Below are 9,161 nucleotides of genomic sequence, written 5' to 3'. Positions count from 1 at the left end.
GGTTCTGGCAGGGCAGGCAGCAGCCAGCACAGTGCTGGGGGCCAGTGGGGTCCCGGTCTTATCAACCTCGTCGCCCAGCCTCCCAGCCAGGCGGCCCCCACTAACATGGGGGCGGCTGCCCGGGGCCCCTAGCCCCCTTGGAGGGCGTGGCCCAGGCTGAATGGAGGTGTGTGTGCCCAGAGAGGGAGGGAGCCGCCTGGCCTGGGCTCAAGAGGCCCCTCCGACCACAAGGGCTCCTTTGCCTGCAGAAGCGGACCTGCCGCTGGAACTCAGGAAATCTCAGGTGGGTGGAGGGCAGCTCTGCCAGGGATTGGAGCCTGCCCTGACCCAGAGCTGCCGCTCCAAGCCCAGGGAAAGCCTGGCCCAATGGCCTCAAGCGCTGCACCCTCGCCCCACACCACACCCCGACCCCCACGCTCACCTGCATCAGTTTCCTTATCTGGCACTCGCCCTGCTCACCTGGCCTGTCCCCTGCCTCCCCGCCTTCTCCCTGCAGGGCAGCCACACCTGGGGTCCCCAAGAGGCCCTCCAGGGCTTTGTACCAGCAGGGTCACCTGCCCCAAATGCCCCTCCCTCCCTTTCACGCTCTGACATGTGTGTGCAGGGCAATAGAGGCAATGGGTAGGAGCACAGACCTGAAGCCAATTACCCAGGTTTGCCACTCGCTGCCTGTGTGACCATGGGCCAGTTGCTTCACCTCTCTGATCCCACCTCCTAGGGTGGGTGAGAGGAGCAGAGTTATAGGAACAGTCTCATTTAATTCCCTTGACAACCCCATGATGCAGCTACTATTACTACCCCCATCTTCCAGAAGAAGAACCGACAAACAGAGAGATGAAGTAACCTGTCTGAAGTCACGCTGCCAAGAAGTCATTACCAGGGGCGCCTGGGCAGCTCAGTCTGTTAAGTGTCCAACTCTTGGTTTCGGCTCAGGTTATGATCTCAGGGTCGTGGGATCGAGCCCGCAGACAGGCTCTGTACTCAGTGGGGAGTTGGCTTGAGATTTCTCTCTGTCCCTCTCCCCCGCATGCCCTGCATATATGTGCATGATCTCTCTCTCTCTCTCTAAAATAAGTGAATAAACCTTTTTTTTTTTTTTCAAGTATCATTGACAGAATAGGGCCCCAGGCCAGTGCTCTCAGCCACCCTGCTTGTTTGGGTGAAGCTTGGTGGAGGTGCCTTCTCCAGGCCCACCTCTCCCTCACTCCCCAGCATTAGGACCCCCTTCCCGTGCTTCTGTCATTGTGTGTCTCACCCTCTGACTGATTCATCCCTGCGTCTGGACCCAGTCCGGGGTCTGCACTGGAAGGCAAAAATAAAGGTTTATAAATAAAGGAACGTCACCAGGAATGGACCTGCTGCTGTAGGAGGTTCAGTAATTGATGAGATCACATGAAAAGAGCATGGGCTTGGCCAACTGAGAGGCCCAGGTTCAAATCTGTCTGTGGCTGAACAGCGGTGTGACCTGGAACAGCTAACTTAACGTCTCTGAGCCTCAGCTTGTTGTCATGCGGTGGGAATGGTAGTTCTTGGCATCCCTGCCTCACTGGGACCATGTGAGGAGGCAATGAGCAGACAGGGCAGATGGGGGTCAAAGGATTGTCATCTTTCTGGGGGACAGGACTGTTAACATTTAAGACCTGTGTGCCTCACCCTGTATGAGTTATGCCTCAAAAAGAAATGTACAGAACTTTTTTTCAAGATTTTTATTCATTTATTTGTCAGAGAGAGAGAGAGAGCACAAGCAGGGGGAGAAGCAGGCTCCCCACCGAGCAAGGAACCCGATGTGAGATTTGATCCCAGGACCCTGGGATCATGACCTGAGCCGAAGGCAGTGGCTCAACCGACTGAGCCACCCAGGCGTCCCCAAACGTTTTTTTTAAAGTGACCCAACCAATAGTCTCACAATCTTGAGCGATAATGGCAGCCACACTCTATTACTGTGTCTTCCTGTCCTCCAAACAAACCTGTGAGGTCAGCGTCTCCAAGGGCATCATCCCATTTGTCAGATGAGACAACTGAGGCCCAGAGAAATCCATGACTTGCCTGAAGCCTCCAGCCAGTTAGCCCCGCCTGGAACTCAGGCCTCATCCCTCTTTGCCCCAGGTTTAGAGAAGGAGGAAGCAAACAGCATTTCCCTCTGATGCTTCCCATTTAGATTTTATTTAGATTTTATTTTCTTGTATCCCTCATAGCCGTCCCCAGCTTCAAATGCTAGTCGAAGCTGCCAGTCCCTTTCCCTCTACAACTTTTAAGTAATTCTTTTCTACAAAGACACTGTAGGGCACAATGACTGCAGTGCCTCTCGCTTCCCCACAACAGATCATAAATGTGTTAGCTGCCCTCCCTCTGGCCGTCAGCTCCCTCCTAGGGGGGCATCTGGCCCCACCCAGCCTCCGACGACCCTCAGGACCCAGCATGAGGCTGGAACAGGGTATCTGGTCATCAAGTGAAACAATGCATTAAAAGAAGCAACAGGTGACAAATGGGTTCCATTCCCTTGGGAACCGACCAGGGTCAGGCAGGGGTCTGCAGTGGTGGCCACGGCCCAGCAGAGCTGCGCGAGGAGAACGTGACCTGCAGCCTCCCAGCCCCGCATCCCCTCCCAGATGCACCGGGCCGTGGCCGGAGCCCGGAGTACACGGCTCTCTTGGCCGGGCCAGCAGCTGGGCCCATGAAATGGCTCTTTCAGCTCCGCGTCTGAATGGCCGTTGTATGGGCTCCTCAGAGGAACACAGGCGCCTTTTCTGTGTCACCCGTCCGCTCATTAGCAGGGCCACAGAAATGGGCCGCAGGTACATTTTCAGGAGAAGAGATAGGTTTCTTCCCAAAAGGGGGGCAGCTTTCACATTCCACAGCAAGAGCAAGGGCTTAGAGGGAGGAAGCTCAGCGTATACATTGAGGAAAGAAAATAAATATTTGTGTTTTCAAAATGTGAAGCAATTTTCTTCCCCCCAGGAATGAAAATCAGGAACAGTGTGTCCGGTATGAACCAAAGGGGAAAAAATGTTCGCAAGTCAGACGGGCAGCTGTGAAGGGCTCCCGCTGTTCCCTCTCCTTGTTTTCACACACCTCGGGTTTCCAGAAACTTAAAGCCTTTAGTGTTTCGTCCAGGAGAGCCTTGGTGCTAAAGCGAGGGGCCCCAGGCAGGCGTGGTTCCATGGCAGGGGCGCAGGACTCCCCTCCTGCGCCCCATGACTCCACTCTTTTCCTGAAGAGCAAACCTGGTTATCGCGCGCTCCTCCTCCCTCCTTCACCACCAGCCTCGCAGTTTGGCGGGATCCACACATACTTTTACTCTTATTTATTTACTCTCTTTAATTAACTCTAAACCAACCAACACACTTGGTAAAAAACATTCCCCTCCTCCTCCTGAGAAATGACAGCCGTGAAACCTCTGGGTTGCTGTGCAATTTATAAAGGTATTCCAATACGCCTTCAGATCAATTCAAAACTAATTAAATTTAACTTCTGCATCCGCACATCACCGCAAATTACCTCGCGTCCTGCCAGCGGCCTGCATGCCAGACTTTGAGGAATCCTGTGAAGTGCAAAGCTCCCGAATCAGACACAGCCCCGGGGGTGAGTCCCTGTGGCTTCACCCACCGGCTGCACTTGACTTCACTATTCTGTTCTTCTGCTTCGTGTCTGCCAAGTTGGGACCTTGGCGCCCAGGTCACGGGAGGGTTGAGAATGACACGGATGAATGCTGCATCCACGTTTCTTATTTCCGCCTTCCCTTCTTGTATCAGTTAGAAAACAGGCTAAGCCGCAGTGACAAATAAGCCCTCGGATGGCTTATTAGCCCAAAGGCGTGTTTCTCTCTGAGGACACAGCCGGGGGCTAGACACGCGCCCCCCTGCACAGCCCCTTCCCAAAGCCTCCTCCATCGGACTATCTCACCATTTCCAAGTCCTCTGTCTCTGGCCACGTGAACGAGACAGAGACAGCAAGCATCTCCCTGCACGCCTTCTGATAAGGAGTAGCCACTGCCTGGCTCTGCCTGGAAGCCTGGGGACAGGACGTGGGTATTCAGTGTTACCTTCCCAAGGGAAAAGAAAAGCTTCTGTTGACCCTATGTCCCTTCTAGGTGAAAACTCAGATGCAACTGGGCATGCAAGCCTTCTCACAATCTGTTTCCTGCCACCATTTCCAGACCATTCCAGGCTCACTCCAATCTCCTCTCTCCCTCCCTGGCTCTGTCCCCTCTCTTCTCTGGCACTGACCAAAGTATTCTTTTTCCTTCACTGCAGTGGATTCCACTTCAAGTTTTACTGACCGGTGGTGGGGGCTCTCATCCCATGAGCACATGGGGTCCTCGCAGGATGAGCCTCTGCCTTTGGCACTAGCACGTTGTCTCACCCTGTGCTCAAAAAATGGTGACTTGTTTCGCTGTGGGGGAACCTAAAACCTTGAGGCTTGAGCTCTGAAGGAAACCCAGAGTAGATCCAGCCTGGCCGCCATCAGACTCACCTGGAGATGGCTGTCAAAAAGAGTCCCTCCTATGTTGGGTGTCTTCTTCAGGCTAGAGGGCCCACCCCACCCCAGGAGCATCTATGGGGCCATCCATGGGCTTGGCTCCCACTGTCAAGCATGCCAGCAGAAGGAAGGAGCGTTTGGAGGGGAGGCTTAGGTTTAACGCGGGGAACCGGAAAGAGACAGCTGGTACCTGTCCCACGGCCCTTCAGCCCACCTGTGTGTGCACCCACGGCTGCTGTGGACAGTTCCCACGCACACCAACAGCGAGTGGGCAGCCTGGGAAGTGCACGTCCCCAGGGCACCCTCCGCCAGTAAGGGAGAGGAGCCGGGGACACATAGCTTCCCTGTTCCCCACTGGACAATTCTGACAGGGGCTCCTCACAGTTCCTCAGAGGGTCCCCAGCAGGAGGAAGCCCCAGCTGCCCTCAGAAGCCACCCGCTTATCAATGCACTTCTTACTGGCTTGTAGTGTTTCCTTGCCTCGCTTCCCCTCTCACTGTATTTCCTGGGACCACCACCCACATACACTACCCGCACCCAAGTCCTTGTCTCAGGAGCTGCTTTGGGGAGAAGCGGAAACGAAACAAAGGCAGTTTTCCCAGGTGTGGGAGACCAAGACGAGGATGTGTTTGGGGCCCTCCTGGAGGTGGGGGAGAACAGGCCTCTGACAGGTGGGGCAGGGGAGGGGAGGGGAGGGAAGAGCGATGCCTATTCCAGACCCTGAGACCAGCCGGGATCTGCAAGCTCTGAGCAGAATCCTCACCTACCTGTATTTATGGGGTTTTCTCTGTTTTCTACTTCCTTTAATTACCCACAAACTATCGGTAGGGATTGGTTAAGATGTTTCAAAAGGAAAATAGATTCCCGGGGTCCATCCCAGACCCAGTGGACCTGCATTTCTGAGCTCTTCAGGTGGTCCTGATGTAACCAAACCACAGTCTCATGACATAAACATAAACTCTGTCTCAGAAAGCTCTTGTCCAGCCTAGGGAAGGACACCTGCTGGATGGGAGCTTGCTATCTCCCAGCACGTTCCATCCAGCTTAGAGAGCAAGCAGGTCTGTGTACTGAGTTCAGTGACCTGAAAGATCATGGTCAGGGCCCCACTGAGTTGATTTTTTCCCCAACGAAAACATCCTCCTTTCCTATCACCATCTTCCTCAGCACGTGGATTTGGGTTCCTCCCCACCCAGTGCCAGCTCCCGGGGCATTTTGATTTGTCTCTCTCCCTCCTAAAGATCTGAGCTCTGAATTTAATATAATCACCCAGTGGTTGGCAGAATTCAGTTCCTTGCAGTAGTCAGACTGGATCCCCTCCTCTGCCCCCATCCTCTGCTGGCTGCTAACCAGGGGCCACTCTCCACAACCTGTCATGTGGTCTCCTCCCAGGCCCACTCAGGCTTCAGATCTCCCCCATGCCAGGTCCCCATCTTCAGGAAGAGCCCAATCCCCTTCAGGGATCACCTGATTAGGTCAGGCTCACCCAAGGTCATCTCCCTTTCTTAAAGTCTACTGTGCCGTGAAACATAATCTAATCACAGGAGTGACTATCCCATTGATTTCATGGGCTCTACCCACACTCAAGGAGAGAGAGGGATACAAGGCCATTGGAACCCATCCTAGAATTCTGCCTAGCTCAGGTGGTATGGACCACTGTAGAATGAGGGAGGCCAGGAAGCGGGGAGGAGGGGAGGAGATTGATAGTTACAGCATTCTTCAGTTTGGGGAAAGCTGCTTCGGGATCAGTATGGGAAGGACTAGGTGCTAACTGCTGTACCAGAAGGACAGTCCAGTGGTTAGTCTCATAACTCAGTCTCCAGGCCCTTGCCTCTGTGGTGTCTTCAGCGATGAAGGAGGGTAGGAAGAGTGCCCCATGGACTCTGATGACCGGAGAACAAGGTTTGGCCCTGTCCTTACTCACAAAGTGACTACAGGCACACAAGGACATTTCTAAGGATGTCCAATGCCAGAGACATTTAACCTTTCCTCCCCACCCCCCTACCCTCCCCTGAGATACCCGACATCACCTCCCCGGGAAGAGGGGCCAGAGGTGTGCAGTAAAAGATTCCTGGCATGTCCTTTTTTTCTTCTGAAGTCCCACCCAAAGTGCTTGAGAATACCTTGGCTCTTCCCAAATCCCGCTATTAGGAATTCAGCTCCAGTGACTATAAAATTTCAGCCACTGGGTCAAGGTCAAGGACGACCATATTTGTGGAATTATACACTCAGAATGGTCATCACAGGTGAGACTCCCATGCTGGAGTCACACCTTGACATGCCGTCCCATCTCCAGGCTGTCTCTCTGCCTGGGTTGTCCCTCCAGCACATGGAACAGAGGAAACTGCAAGGCCAACGTCCTGCCTGGCCAGCTGGGCCACTGAGGTTGACCAGATGGACTCTGTTTATTTAGGGCCGTAGCTCACTTGTGTTGGCTGCTCTCTGCCAAGCTCACTGCCTATCAGAGCGCTTTTGGTGACTAATTAGGCAGGCTTCCTGCTGGAGTGCCAGGAAACTGGAATGTGAGTGCAGGCTCCCAGAGAGCCCATCCAGGCAGACAGTGAACAGAGACCCACAGCGGCTGCTGCTTGTATCCACGGCAGAGTCTCCAGCACATCCCAGAAAAATCCAAGGTGGTCCCAAGGGTGGGTCATCCCCTTCCTTTAATCTGGGAACTCTTTTTCTCGACACTTTTCATTGCAGACTGGGGACATTTCTCAGGGAAGCACAGGGCAAGTGTTCCTAACCTGCAAAGAGGGCATACTCATCCCCACGCCCCTGGCTGCTGAGATGTAGCTAGGTGCCCATCCTGTCCATGGCCCCTTGGAACACACCAGTGCCTCTGAGGCCCCTCAGGTGTCCATTAGGCCTCGCACATGCTGCCTCGGTCACGGGGCCTATAAGCAGTTGGATCGGGTGGGAAGCCAGAGGCTAGACAGGGCAAGGAGGCAGCGGCTTCCCTCCAAGGATGCATCTAGGGTGGCCAGAAGTCACATTAGGTCCCACGATGGGTTAACACCTCCATGAAACTTGGTGACACCCCCCCCACATGTCACCCCCCCCCATATGTCCACAGATGACACTCACATCCCAACCTCCCTCCTTCCTCTACCTCCTGACCTCCAGACCTATAGACAGAGCTGCACCTGAGCTCCTGCCTCCCGTGTCCCTCCAGGTAGCACAAATGCAAACAAAACCCGGTGCATCCTCTTTTGTTCCCTGTCCTGTGTCCTCAGCTCAAAGCTGGGCACCACCTTCCCACATGCTTTCCAAATGTGGGCACCAGCCTTGACCCTCCCTCTCCCTCACTTCTTTGTCTGGGCCCTTTGGGTCCTGCTTCCCAAATGCCTCTTGAGTCTACCCAGGCCCATGGTAGAACTCGCTGCCCGAGTTCACGCCTCCAGCCTCCCTCCCCTGTGTTACGCCTCCCACCCACCTTCTGTCTGGGCCCTCCACCTTCAATGGACCCCTGTCCACCGCAAGCTCTCGAGCAAGGCCTGTCTTTAGCGTCAAGTGCACAACGATGGGTATACATCAGTCCCTATCTGCCAGGGGCTTTCCAAGCTTCTAAAATCATACCCTTGTCAGGTGCATGGAGTAGGCTAGAGGGGACCAGGGGGACAAGCTCAGACTCCTGTCAGGCCTATTGCAGAAGTCAAACTCAGCTTTGTTCTCCAACTGATCATGACTTTGGGCAAGTGATTTGTCAGGTCTGAACCTCAGAACTGATCATCACGCAGCGCTTGCCACATGGGGCCTAGGGGGAGAGGCAGAGATGACCCTGAAGTCCGGGAGAGTCACAGAGGTTCACATTCCAGCTACCCCCAGAGTCCCAAGAAACCAGGGCTCCTGCTCCGGGACCCAGATTGGATTTTGCTGCTCTCTTGCCCTTCAAGAGACATCCGTGCACAGGCAGCCCTCACCTGCCTAGCCTGCACGCAGCCCGCGCCTTCCCAGGGCTGGCTCCTTTCCGGACCTCCAGCTCAAACAGGCCTTCTCAGTGGGTACCAGCTCAGCCCTGTCAAAGGACCCCTGTGTAAGCCTCAAACGGGGCATTGATAGGGACGTAGTGAGGGCTGCCCAGCCGATGGCAGGCTGGCTTGGCTTGGCCAGGCCACGCAACTTCTCCAAACCCAGCTATTTCCTGTTTCTCAGGCCAGTCCCCTCCGGGCCGCCTGGCCACAGGGCACAATCCTGCTACACATCTCTGCCTGTGCCTTGGCTTCCGGCTACGGGGGATAGGGTGGGGGCAGGGTGTCCTTCAGCTGGTCCTCAGGACACACAGCCAATGTCCCCTGGCGTCCTCTTGATGAGGATGAAATGTTGGAGACAAGATCAGTCTTCACCTCCCCTCCCCTCTGTCTCCAGCGGCCATTTGATGGGGGCTTCTGGGGAGCTTCCTTACGTGGCTTGCCCCAAGATGCAGGGGCTCACACAGGCTAGAGCCTCAGACCTTAACAGACACCGTTGGAATAGAAAAAAAGGCAGTCGGTCTAATTTTTGAATGCTGTGTGGCTTTGAGAAAATCACTTGCCGTCTCTGGCCTCAGTGCCCTCATGTGTGAATGGGAGCTTGCTCTCCATCTCTATTAAAGCCTCACTCTATCAGTTCACTGGGGATCTGACAAAGAGTGACAAAAGTCATAAAGAAATCTGCTCTCCCGAGAAAAGCTGACAACCTCGAAG

Source organism: Meles meles, chromosome 1 (genome assembly GCF_922984935.1).
Source record: "Meles meles chromosome 1, mMelMel3.1 paternal haplotype, whole genome shotgun sequence".
NCBI lineage: Eukaryota > Metazoa > Chordata > Mammalia > Carnivora > Mustelidae > Meles > Meles meles.
The sequence above is the reverse complement of the archived record's forward strand: the minus strand, read 5'-3'. Positions refer to the sequence as shown.